Source organism: Acipenser ruthenus, chromosome 35 (assembly GCF_902713425.1).
Source record: "Acipenser ruthenus chromosome 35, fAciRut3.2 maternal haplotype, whole genome shotgun sequence".
NCBI lineage: Eukaryota > Metazoa > Chordata > Actinopteri > Acipenseriformes > Acipenseridae > Acipenser > Acipenser ruthenus.
In genome coordinates, this window is record NC_081223.1 from 9,015,266 (window position 1) to 9,028,726 (window position 13,461).

Sequence of the window (13,461 nt, forward strand, 5' to 3'; positions counted from 1 at the left end):
CGCAGTGTTGCTTCATCTGTGCTGAGGTGCTGGCAGATCACCAGATGACCTCCAGTCAAAATCTCCAGTCTGTGCAGAGCAGGTCCAGCGGTGTGTGATTCTCAGTTGTACTGGGTATTAGGATGCACCCCTCTTTCTCTATCCCACTGTGCCCCATCGCCTCAATCCCCCCCCCCCCCCCCCCCCCGGTTTGCACCCCTCTTTCTGGGGGTCTCAGTGAGAGTGTGTGCACCCCCCTTTCCCCTTGCCGCTGTACCCCATTGCCATGATCCCAATCAAGCCCCCAAAGTCCTTCAGGTCCACCTCCCCGTCCTGATTGGTGTCCAGCATGTGCAGGAGCTCGTCCACGAAACGGAGGCCCACGCCTTTCTGCTCCAGCAAAGAGGGGAGAGAGGGGTCAGCAGTGAAACACACTGCACAGCACAGACTACCATTACCCCTGAGTGCAATACAGGACCACTGGATTGACATTGCAGTGCCACTGTCTGTCTGTCTGTCTGCATTGACATTCTAGTGCCACTGTCTGTCTGTCTGTCTGCATTACCATTGCAGTGACCCCGTCTGTCTGTCGGTCAGCATTGCCATTGCAGTGCCCCCATCTGTCTGTCTGTCTGCATTGCCATTGCAGTGCCACTGTCTGTCTGTCTGTCTGTATTGCCATTGAAGAGACAGGGTTCAGGGGTGAAATATTCTGCACAGCACAGACTACCATTACCCATTAGTGTAATAGATGACCACTGCATTATCTTTGTAGAGCCACTGTCTGTCTGCCTGTCTGCCTGTCTGTCTGCAATGCCATTGAAGATCATTAATGAAGCCCCCAGCCAGGGTAAACTATGGTACATTCATAGTATAACCATGGAAACGCATGGAGGAAAACTACAAAAATGCCATGCAAACCCATAGAAACGTTTCCCATACTAAACACACAGCAAAGTGTAATAAAGCACTGTGAAAGCAAAGGTAAGCATTGCAAAGAATAGTGAGGTCTGGTAAAGTATATAAATAAACAAGGCAAACCAGGGTAAGCTATGGTGAATGCATTGTATGTAGGTAAACCTCATAAGGGATTGCGCAGGTAATACAGTGCCAAGTTACCATGTACCAGACAGACAGACAGACAGACAGACAGACAGACAGACAGACAATGTGCTATCGTATCAGGGCCAGCATCTGCCCGTTTGTCTGTACTGTGCAATATATACTGTATATGTGTATTTAATATATATGTGTACGTATACCCATGGGGAAAGCGTTGGGGGGTTTATTGTGGTAAGATTTTCAATGCACAGAGTTTGAGCTGTTCTCCCTCCAGCAGTCCCTGTGTTTGATTCTCACTCGCTCCCTCCAGCAGTCCCTGTGTTTGACTCTCACTCGCTCTCTCCAGCAGTCCCTGTGTTTGATTCTCACTCGCCCCCTCCAACAGTCCATGTGTTTGATTCACACTCGCTCCCTCCAGCAGTCCCTGTGTTTGAGTCTCACTCGCTCTCTCCAGCAGTCCCTGTGTTTGATTCACACTCGCCCTCTCCAGCAGTCCCTGTGTTTGAGTCTCACTCGCCCCCTCCAGCAGTCCCTGTGTTTGATTCACACTCGCTCCCTCCAGCAGTCCCTGTGTTTGATTCACACTCGCCCTCTCCAGCAGTCCATGTGTTTGAGTCTCACTCGCCCCCTCCAGCAGTCCCTGTGTTTGAGTCTCACTCGCTCCCTCCAGCAGTCCCTGTGTTTGATTCTCACTCGCCCCCTCCAGCAGTCCCTGTGTTTGATTCACACTCGCCCCCTCCAGCAGTCCCTGTGTTTGATTCACACTCGCCCCCTCCAGCAGTCCCTGTGTTTGATTCACACTCGCTCCCTCCAGCAGTCCCTGTGTTTGAGTCTCACTCGCTCCCTCCAGCAGTCCCTGTGTTTGATTCACACTCGCTCCCTCCAGCAGTCCCTGTGTTTGAGTCTCACTCGCTCTCTCCAGCAGTCCATGTGTTTGATTCACACTCGCTCCCTCCAGCAGTCCCTGTGTTTGATTCTCACTCGCCCCCTCCAACAGTCCCTGTGTTTGATTCTCACTCGCCCCCTCCAGCAGTCCCTGTGTTTGATTCACACTCGCCCCCTCCAGCAGTCCCTGTGTTTGATTCACACTCGCTCCCTCCAGCAGTCCATGTGTTTGATTCACACTCGCTCCCTCCAGCAGTCCCTGTGTTTGAGTCTCACTCGCCCCCTCCAACAGTCCCTGTGTTTGATTCACACTCGCTCCCTCCAGCAGTCCATGTGTTTGATTCACACTCGCTCCCTCCAGCAGTCCCTGTGTTTGAGTCTCACTCGCTCCCTCCAGCAGTCCATGTGTTTGATTCACACTCGCTTCCTCCAGCAATCCCTGTGCTTGATTCTCACTCGCTCCCTCCAGCAGTCCCTGTGTTTGAGTCTCACTCGCTCTCTCCAGCAGTCCCTGTGTTTGATTCTCACTCGCCCCCTCCAACAGTCCATGTGTTTGATTCACACTCGCTCTCTCCAGCAGTCCCTGTGTTTGATTCACACTCGCTCCCTCCAACAGTCCCTGTGTTTGATTCACACTCGCTCCCTCCAGCAATCCCTGTGCTTGATTCTCACTCGCTCCCTCCAGCAGTCCCTGTGTTTGAGTCTCACTCGCTCCCTCCAGCAGTCCATGTGTTTGATTCACACTCGCTCCCTCCAGCAATCCCTGTGCTTGATTCTCACTCGCTCCCTCCAGCAGTCCCTGTGTTTGAGTCTCACTCGCTCTCTCCAGCAGTCTCTGTGTTTGATTCACACTCGCTCTCTCCAGCAGTCCCTGTGTTTGATTCTCACTCGCCCCCTCCAGCAGTCCCTGTGTTTGATTCTCACTCGCCCCCTCCAACAGTCCATGTGTTTGATTCACACTCGCTCTCTCCAGCAGTCCCTGTGTTTGAGTCACACTCGCTCTCTCCAGCAGTCCCTGTGTTTGATTCACACTCGCTCCCTCCAGCAGTCCCTGTGTTTGATTCTCACTCGCCCCCTCCAACAGTCCATGTGTTTGATTCACACTCGCTCTCTCCAGCAGTCCCTGTGTTTGAGTCTCACTCACTCCCTCCAGCAGTCCCTGTGTTTGAGTCACACTCGCTCTCTCCAGCAGTCCCTGTGTTTCATTCACACTCGCTCCCTCCAGCAGTCCCTGTGTTTGATTCTCACTCGCCCCCTCCAACAGTCCATGTGTTTGATTCACACTCGCTCTCTCCAGCAGTCCCTGTGTTTGAGTCACACTCGCTCTCTCCAGCAGTCCCTGTGTTTGATTCACACTCGCTCCCTCCAGCAGTCCCTGTGTTTGAGTCTCACTCGCCCCCTCCAGCAGTCCCTGTGTTTGAGTCTCACTCGCTCTCTCCAGCAGTCCCTGTGTTTGAGTCTCACTCGCTCCCTCCAGCAGTCCCTGTGTTTGATTCTCACTCGCTCCCTCCAGCAGTCCCTGTGTTTGATTCACACTCGCTCCCTCCAGCAGTCCCTGTGTTTGATTCACACTCGCCCCCTCCAGCAGTCCCTGTGTTTGATTCTCACTCGGCCCCTCCAGCAGTCCCTGTGTTCTGAAACTTGTCAAATATGTTTACAAAATTTCACAAATGTGAAAATAAATTATTTTGTATTATTCAGTAACATACGTTTCTTAGAGAGTACCTGTGGTGAACTGAAAGTGAATATAGACTTATTTCAATAGAAAATATATTTCAAAATACTTTTGTCGTGTTTTACAGCAACTGCTATTGTTGTGATGGGCTATTTTGATGCACAAAGTGTTACAAGCTTCAGTGCACTACGTGTAAAGTAATGTGATATGACAGCGTTGATTTCCACAATTATCGCCTATAGTTACACACGAAGAAAAGCCGTTTGCATGCAGATATACAAATATCATGGATGAGGAGAATAATTCCAACACAATACAATGGTACCTGCATGAGCCGTTATTGTTAGCCTACAGTAGTGTAACTTCTTCATGCAGCAAGCCGCCAGTTCGTTTCAGCAGCACTCAGTGGATAAACCCGCCACTGTGATTAGTTGACTGTTCAGTAATTTTCCAGATTTGCACAGCGCTGTACAGACGCTTTTTAATAGTACTGGTCATTCAACCTTCTTTAGTCACATCAAATGTTGTACTGTAATAACTTAGATATGGTACTAGTAACACACTGCATGAATATACAATACTCTGTTACCAGCGCGATGATGCTCTGGGGAAAAACGGGACGAAATGAGCGTCCCAAGAAAGGTTCTGGGGATACTGGGACTAGTGTCCCAAAGGTGGGGCTGTCACCTTAGCTATACATTGCTTGAAGGATTGATTGCTTTACTGTGTAAAGGATGCAGTCACTAGACTACACAGTTTGTTTCATAAAGATCTTTCTGTCCGGAGACACGCCTCTTGTTAAATTTAGCAAATAAGGCAGAATTAATAAAGAAACAATTGGGGAGATTAAGTATGCGTTTACATTAAATGGGGCGCTATTTAAAAATAACAATCGGGTGATACACAGTACTGAACCAGTCTAGACGAGTCAGTTAACAGTAAGCCTTTTTAAATCAGTGTTTCATATTTTGTCCTGGTTATTGTAACGCCAGTAACACGCTAAACTTCATTTACGTTGCTGGACTGTTACTAAACTGTTTCATTTTCTGTTATTGTTATTGTAATGCCAGCAATAAGATACACTTTTCAAAACACCTTGTAGATTGAACTGCATTGTTAATGGAAGACTGTAAATATGATTCTCACCGCTGTGCTGGACATGTTTGTTTTCTGAACGGTTGTAATATAATTCTTAGGTTGTTCTGGTTATTTTAATGCCAGCAATGAGCCACGTGATGTCTAGAAACATTCTGACAGGTTTGAAGTGTCTTCAGGTGCGTTATTTACTATTGCTGACACTTGCATCACGATTTGTGTTATTATCTCTGTCCTTCTGTGTGGAGATGCTCCATTCCGTCACAGCGGAGGGGTCCCTAAAAATGCACAACAAAACGCAGACTGCAGACACTTCAAACAGAACACTTGTTCTCAGATCACAGCATACCGACCTGTATTTCATGCAGGTTTGCGAGGGGCTAATATAACAGCCAGCCACAAACCTGCAAACAGGGTGGGTGGGGAATGTATTACAGCGAACAGAAAGAAATGACCACAAGCATTTCTAACACGGCTTAAGTCTCTCTTTTTTTAATTGTTTACCCGTTCAGAGCGATGCCTCGTTTACAAGGGGGGCGTGGAAACAATAAATGACAAATAGAATACACCTCTAGTCGAAATATTTGCTATTTAGTTAATTAATTTATTTTTTGAATTTGCAAATCACAGACTACATTGCCAATAAAAAAAACGATAATACAATCTAAATTGCTCGTATCAAGCTGCGATGTAGTGTTTGTAATGAAATATCAGTTTTTGTGGTTCACAACTTTCAATTACCAATCATTGTACTGTGTACTCGCTACTGTCGCATGTCCATGAATTTGCTACTCAGCTTCCCATATGGTCTAGCGGTTAGGATTCCTGGTTTTCACCCAGGCGGCCCGGGTTCGACTCCCGGTATGGGAACGTCTTTGTTATTGTCATTTTGTTACAGAACTGTGGTCATGTGTAATTTGTTTTCATTATGATTATAAAGCTACAGTTACTTGATATATATATACAGAATGATGTGAATGTATTTGACTCTATTCACATCCCCTCACATTTAAAATCCTCCACAGGTTGGGTGCCTCTCAACTCAGATTAAGGTTGATCCTGTATAAATGCAGAACCAATCGTTCCAGATGGATGAGACCATTCATTTTTAAATACATGTAATTCGATTTTTGTATTGGTATTATTTGTATTGAGGCAGGGAGGCTGCAGTTGTTTGTAAGTGACAATTAATCTGGAATAACATTTTTAGGGTTCCTGTCATACGACTTTGTCTCATCAAAGCTGTTTCTGGTGATGTGCAGTCGATTATATTTGGAATCTTTGATTCTGTCGCACAGTATTTTCTAATAGTAAGACAAATTGAATAGCTCAGTTGGTTAGAGTGAAAGAAACTTCCTCCAGTCAGCCCGGCTAGCTCAGTCGGTAGAGCATGAGACTCTTAATCTCAGGGTCGTGGGTTCGCGCCCCACGTTGGGCGTTGTTTTTAAATACAAATTGTAGATATTTCTTCGAGGCAACGGAGCAATGTCTGATTCTGTTCACATTGTATACAGTATTGCAACAAAATTGGTCATTGTCATATAGCAATTCATATTGTAAAATGTGTGCAACATTTATAGCTATAACGATATTGAAATAAATAATCTTACTTTTTTGGGTTGGCTTCAATCCGTTTCTTTTTTTACACTTGTCATTACATCATTCATGGAGCAACAGTAGGTATGTGCGTAATAAACCCAATCGGGCCTTGATACAATAGACAACCCTAATTTGGAATATCTTTATTTTTTTTGAAGATCCTGTTTCAGCGCTGCAACCCCCGCAGTGACTCATGCTCTGTCAAGATGACCTCTATTTTCACACTGCAAGCCCACAGCTAAGCAAGCAGACCTATCGCGTCGGAGGACAACGCAGTCCGGTGACAGCACAGCTGTCTCCCTCCCACCCAGCCAAAAGTCGATGTTCAATCTTGGTAATATTTTGGTAGTTTTGACCAATCATAGCCCGTGTCGCTACCAAGAATTAACCAGGAAAGAGACAAACAGATTTCGCAGAGCTACCAAGAAGCAAGTGACGGAATTATCCAATCAGATCTCACAGAACTACCAAGACTACTGAGCGTTTTCAACGACGGGAGATTATTGAAACTTGAAGTCTTTTGGTTTATTTCGAAGTACAATCATCTGAAGGGAAGAATTTTATTACAGCATTATTTTAATTGTCACTAGTACTGTACGTATAGTCACCAATAATTAAAAATGCCAATAATAAGATATGTTCGTATTACAAACGTCAGTTGTAGAAATCCGCGGATAGTAAACTCTATATTTTGTAATAATATCAATAAAAATACACGATTGACATTTTTACAATAGGTGTCAGTTCTGAGTGTTAAAAATGTAATATTTACGACAGCTAGAAACTTGTCTGAGGGACTGTTTTATCCAAAGCGCATTTATATTTAATACATTTGTCCGTTATAATGGTGCTGTAATACATGTATCCGGGACAACAGAAATCGTACCATGGTAAAATAAATAGTACCATGTAGTACCGTGGTGTAGTGTTGCATTATACTGTAGACACCAGGATACTTCTTAGAAATAAAAAGTACAATTCAATTCTCATGGTGGTCCTGCATTATAGTACCATAATAGTGCATTGTACATTGATAGTACTATAGGGTACATTGTGTTTTTCTATCATTTATTTTTAATTATGTATCGATGAACGTTATATTACTGTATTTAATTTTATGTTTTTCAGTTTAATTTAGTTTTCATTGAAAAATGATCTTGTTTTGAAAGCAGCACTTAAAAAATGTGAACATGGGTAATCCATGATTTTATTTTTTTTAATAATTTCTCTTTTTTCAACAGTAAGTCCCTTTTGCCATTGTATAGTAGTGTTTACTTGTTTTCAGCCAGTGAACACATTTTAGATTTCTTGTTGTTTTGTGTAGAAACCTTTGATGACGGCCATTGTGACGGAACAGCTGATTCCAAAATCTTGTCAGCACTCAATACCATTTTAATTTCCATTTTAAATCAGACTGAAATAGCGTTCCTAACACAGATTGCATTTTTGTTGTAAACAGACTACTTGTTGAAGTCACGGGAAAATATTTTGTGTCCAAACATGTGTTATTTAACTTGATTGTTTTAATATTCCAAATAATATATTACTTTGAAAAACATCTCGGTCGGCCACTGGATCGTGGTCTCAGGCTGGGATGTGGACCATTGAGAACAGTATAAAGAATCTATTACTGGAAGTAGCTCACATGAGAAATGCCCTCGTTTAACATGCTGGGATGATCGACTTCGGCATTCTCCAACTGCTGTTTACATTTTCTAACACGTTATGAGGACGAATACAGAGTTTGACACTTTCCTTCTAAGTGGGGGTAAGCACAAGTTATTTTCAGATCTAATGCCTTTATTTAAGCTCAATCTAGTCATGCGTAGTTCAAATCACATGACTATATTTTTATATTAGTCAAGCCCTATTTAAAGTGTTCTTAAATTGTTTTAACATTAGCAATGATCCAATTGAAATTTGCTTACATATTTTAACAACTTAACAATTGTATTCTTGATGGTTTCTTTTTTCTGCGTTTCTCCCAGTATGAGATACGCACTCAAAATGTGTCCCCTTCCTTCAACAACCCCCGACTGAAGATTGGAGTGGTCATTACTAGCAGCGAGCAGGTGCCCGATAATAACACTCATTGTCAGCTCGGTGCTGAGAAGAAAACACTCCCACTCCTCCTGGTGGATACCGAGACCAATCCCTTCAAAACATGTCTCACTCTCGAAATGATCCTTGAAAATATAGTCTTAACCTTTATGAGCAGACGTCGCCCCCAACTGGCAAGCTCTACTTCATATGATACAATGACTGGGCAACAACGAGGTGTTACATTAACAATGCAAACTAACTTGAGACAGCCAAGCCGTTAAAGCATACCTTAAGTTTGTCGTGTGATATACAAAAGCAAGTTTTGGCATTTTTGCATTGCCTGCCTCGTCAAACAAGCTCGAGCCACAGCACACAGCGCTGCTGCATCGGGACACAGAGGTGGATTTTAAAGCGACTGAATCAACGAGCTGAGACTACTTTTTGAAGAAATTGAAAACATACCTCTCGTCGAAATATTTTGTATTTAGTTGATTCATTTATTTTTTGAATTTGCACATCTCAGACTACATTGCCAAAAAAGAACTATAGGACAATCTGAATTGCTGGTATCAAGCAGCGATGTAGCCTATGAGAATAATTGCACAATTCAAGTGGAATTAGCTCAAATGGTAGAGCGCTCGCTGAGCATGCGAGAAATAACAGGATCGATGTCCGCATTCTCCAAATAGTTTTAATGTACCTGCATATTTAGTCCCAACGCATTATGGAGATACATACAGTGTGACAATTCTTTGGAACAGAGTCGCCCACCCTACATGTGTATTTTAAAGCACAGTCTCCTAATGTTTAATATCCCCCAGAATGAAAAACTGCAGTGCGCCCTCCATCGTATGCCTTCCGAGAAGCACAAAGGGAGATTTTTTCTATTTTTTTTTTTTTTTAGCAATTGAGAGTTTGTGTTAATTGAGAATAAATATAAATGGCTTGAAGTTTGTAACGTGTTTGTAATATGTTTTTGTGGTTCACTTTTACCAATCATTGTACCCTATACTAGCTACTGTTGCATGTCCATGATTTCGCTAAAGAGCTTCCCATATGGTCTAGCGGTTAGGATTCCTGGTTTTCACCCAGGCGGCCCGGGTTCGACTCCCGGTATGGGAACGTCATTTTGTTACAGAACTGTGGTCATGTGTAATTTGTTTTCATTATGATAATAAAACTATAATATATATCTTCGTTATATATATATATATATATATATATATATATATATATATATATATATATATATATATATATATGATGCAAATGTATTTGACTCTATTCACATCCCCTCACATTTAAAATCCTCCACAGGTTGGGTGCCTCTCAACTCAGATTAAGGTTGATACTGTATAAATGCAGAACCAATCGTTCCAGATGGATGAAAGCATTCATTTTTAAATACATGTAATTCGATTTTTGTATTGGTATTATTTGTATTGAGGCAGGGAGGCTGCAGTTGTTTGTAAGCGACAATTAATCTGGAATAACATTCTTAGGGTTCGTGTCATACGACTTTGTCTCATCAAAGCTGTTTCTGGTGACGTGCAGTCGATTATATTTGGAATCTTTGATTCTGTCGTTCACAGTATTTCCTAATATAAAGACAAATTAATAGCTCAGTTGGTTAGAATGAAAGAAACTTCCACCAGTCAGCCCGGCTAGCTCAGTCGGTAGAGCATGAGACTCTTAATCTCAGGGTCGTGGGTACGAGCCCCACGTTGGGCGTTGTTTTTAAATACAAATTGTAGATATTTCTTCGAGGCAACGGAGCAATGTCTGATTCTGTTCACATTGTATACAGTACTGCAACAAAATTACTTATTGGTCATTGTCATATAGCAATTGCTATTGTGAAATGGGTGCATCGTTTATAACTATAACGATATTGAACTAAATAATCTTACTTTTTTGGGTTGGCTTCCATCCGTTTCATTTTTTACAGTTGTCATTACATCATTCATGGAGCAACAGTTGATATGTGCGTAATAAACCCAATCGGGCCTTGATACAATAGACAACCCTAGTTTGTGTTGAAATAAATAATGCGTTTTTCTGTTGTTTACGACTGTAAGTCACTGTGGGTAACGGCGTCTGTGTCCTCAGAAGACTATTAAACAATGCTGTTTAAAAATGCACTTAATCTGAATCACAATACCCCGTGATTATAGGTGACCCAGCATCATTTTGTAACCAGTGATTATGATGGATTTTAGAAACAACACTGTCCAGCTCGTAGTCATCCAGCGTTCAATAAAAGTTTGAAACTCTAATTGAGAGAATAAAAACAATAAGCATTTCTGGAACAACGATTGAAAAAATCGTGCATCCAATTTTGCACTCTCTTACCTTATGTCATTCTCTTCCAGTCTTCTTTGAATTGTTCTTTCAGAAACTCCACACAGGTTTGCAATGTCAGAAGCAGACAGGCCACCCCTTATGGAATGTTCTATTAGACTGAGTGAAATATCCAGACATGGACGAATAGGGTCTACATCATTTCCACTAAGCGCTGACAGCTGCCCTAATCTCTCCAACAATCACTCCACACGGTATGGAATGTAGTCCTGAGACACACAAATTGCATCGATTTGATTCACAAGTGTCAATAGATCTCTCCGAATAATACTGTCCAATTCAGACATTTTAATTGTTTCTGTAAACGATTGATGAATGAAATGTCTGACGCGTGTCTATTTATGTTTCTCGGCGGAATAAACACTTGTTTTGCCTGTTTTTTAAACTCTAAATTTCCAGGCAAACTCAATCGAACACCACTACCAATAGTGTATTGGATTAGCCAATAGTGTACTTGATGCTGTCCACTAGCTGTGATTGACAGGGGGAGTTTTATCACAGTGAAATGTAAAAAGAAATAGAGAGTATTCTTGCACAAACTGTTTTAGCAATAGAAATCGTCTATAAAAATGATATTCTGAAATGTACAAAAGCACAGGTAAAATAATAGTCAAGCACAACAAATAATACTGTAAATATGGTACTGCGGGTAAGGATTACGTATATACATATAGATAAAAGGCAAATATACACTAGATCTGGTAAATAATTGTCAACTACAGTTTGTGCGTAAAATATTTAAGGAGAGTTTTAAAAATATAAAAACAAAATAATTCTCCCTGTCGGGGAAATTGAACGCCGGTCTCGCTGCCGGCTGTCGAGAATTGTTTAGTTATACCGCCCTAAACGGTTTCTCATTCATTCTCTATGGTAGTGCTAAACCACTACGGATGTACTACTGCTGTGCCTAAACACTCGGTGTAATTCTATTATTTTACAACATAAGGAGGCCCCGCCAAAGCAGGGCATCAAAATAGTTGAAACTCATAAATGTTCCTCTCCACGGAAATCTTTAGTAAAATACTCTTTTATTGAGATTTTACATATTTACAATTTACACCCATTCTTTTTTTCATTCATTTTACATTTCTTTTAAAGATGACATTCATGCATACAGACATACATTTTGTTTTAAAAGCATTTAAAATACATTTAAAAACACCAAGACAATCGTGCTTTGTACATGGTTAAAACAGACACAGATTAAAATCAACATGATAAAACCTGTGCTGTTTTAAAAAAAGAACCATCTATAAAAAAACCAGTGCTTGTGAGGGCTGGGGAGTGCTCTCTTAAAAAGGTTCAAAGGTGAACATAAAACAGAACAATAAAACTATAGAACTAAAACAGGGACAGGGGAAAAGGGACAGTGTGTAAAACAGTGAGTTAAAATTCTAAAATGTTAAAACACTTCAAATGTAACTTTTAATAGCTGACATTAAAAATCTTTTAGATACATAAAAAACAAAACAAAATCAAATAAAACATTCAAAATAAATCAAATAAAAGTCCATAAAACTGAAACAAAAAGACTACATAAAACCAGGGCACCGTTCAAAAACGATCATGCCAGCTAAAAAAAGGGCGGAATGCTGGCATGCATGCATGACTGACTGACTGACTGACTTACTTACTTACTAACTAAATAAATAAAATTAATATTGTTTGTTCAGTAGGCAACCTACTCATATTGTTACTGTAACAATGGACGGTTACTGTTTTTTTAAACGACCATTTTAACGTCTACGTCTTGAGAAAAACAGCCAAAACGGCATACAAGTACTGTATGTTGACATTTAAATTTAAGTATGATATTTTAAAAGCATACATTTCATAAGAGGAAATTAGATTCTGCCAAAGGGCATTATGGGTATGCAAATGTACTTCAACCCTGCTGCGCGGCTTCCTCCCAACAGTATTGCTCAACCCAAGGTATCCGTTTTCCAAGTTACCAAAATACGTTTTACTATCAGATCGCTGTATTTAGATATCTTACATCTGTCACACGCGTGACTTCATTTGCTTTATTAGCTGTGTGTTTTATTTTAAGATTTTGAGTGTGTATTTATTATTTACTTTTTGTTTTGGTTGTATTTAAATAGTCACTTATGGTTTTCTCTTTTTATTGCATATTATTGACACATTGTATGTTTGTATGTAATTGCACTTTATAACATGCAACAGTAGCTAGTATACAGTACAATGATTGGTAATTAAAAGTGAACCACAAAAACTGATATTTCATTACAAACACGTTACAAATGAAAGCAAACTTCAAGCCATTTATATTTATTTTCAATTAACACAAACTTCAATTGCTAAAAAAAAATCTCCCTTTGTGCTTCTCGGAAGACATACGATGGAGGGCGCACTGCAGTTTTTCAGTCTGGGGAACATTACAAATTAGCAGACTGTGCTTTAAAATACACATGTAGGGCGGGCGTCTCTGTTACAAAGAATTGTCACACTTTGTATGTATCTTCATAATGCGTTGGGACTAAATACGCAGATACATTAAAACTATTTGGAGAACGCGGGCATCGATCCCGCTATTTCTCGCATGCTCAGCGAGCGCTCTACCATTTGAGCTAATTCCACTTGAATTGTGCAACTATTCTCATAGGCTACATCGCAGCTTGATACGAGCAATTGAGATTGTCCTATAGTCTCTTTATTGGCAATGTAGTCTGAGATTTGCAAATTCAAAAAATAAATTAATCAACTAAATAGAAAATATTTCGACTAGAGGTACGTTTTCAATT

The 13,461-nt window shown here is 41.0% G+C and overlaps 5 non-coding genes across 5 annotated transcripts; 4 read left to right on the top strand and 1 right to left on the bottom strand.

Moving 5' to 3' along the window:
- Positions 1–5,494: 5,494 nt before the first annotated feature.
- trnae-uuc (transfer RNA glutamic acid (anticodon UUC)) lies at positions 5,495–5,566 on the top strand. Its single transcript has one exon. It is a non-coding gene; the product is annotated as a tRNA-Glu (tRNA).
- Positions 5,567–6,061: 495 nt separating this feature from the next.
- Positions 6,062–6,134, top strand: trnak-cuu (transfer RNA lysine (anticodon CUU)). Its single transcript has one exon. It is a non-coding gene; the product is annotated as a tRNA-Lys (tRNA).
- Positions 6,135–8,292: 2,158 nt separating this feature from the next.
- Positions 8,293–8,498, bottom strand: LOC117970229 (small nucleolar RNA U3). Its single transcript, XR_004662782.2, has one exon. It is a non-coding gene; the product is annotated as a small nucleolar RNA U3 (small nucleolar RNA).
- Positions 8,499–9,388: 890 nt separating this feature from the next.
- trnae-uuc (transfer RNA glutamic acid (anticodon UUC)) lies at positions 9,389–9,460 on the top strand. Its single transcript has one exon. It is a non-coding gene; the product is annotated as a tRNA-Glu (tRNA).
- A 536-nt stretch (positions 9,461–9,996) lies between these two features.
- trnak-cuu (transfer RNA lysine (anticodon CUU)) lies at positions 9,997–10,069 on the top strand. Its single transcript has one exon. It is a non-coding gene; the product is annotated as a tRNA-Lys (tRNA).
- The last annotated feature ends 3,392 nt before the right edge of the window (positions 10,070–13,461 follow it).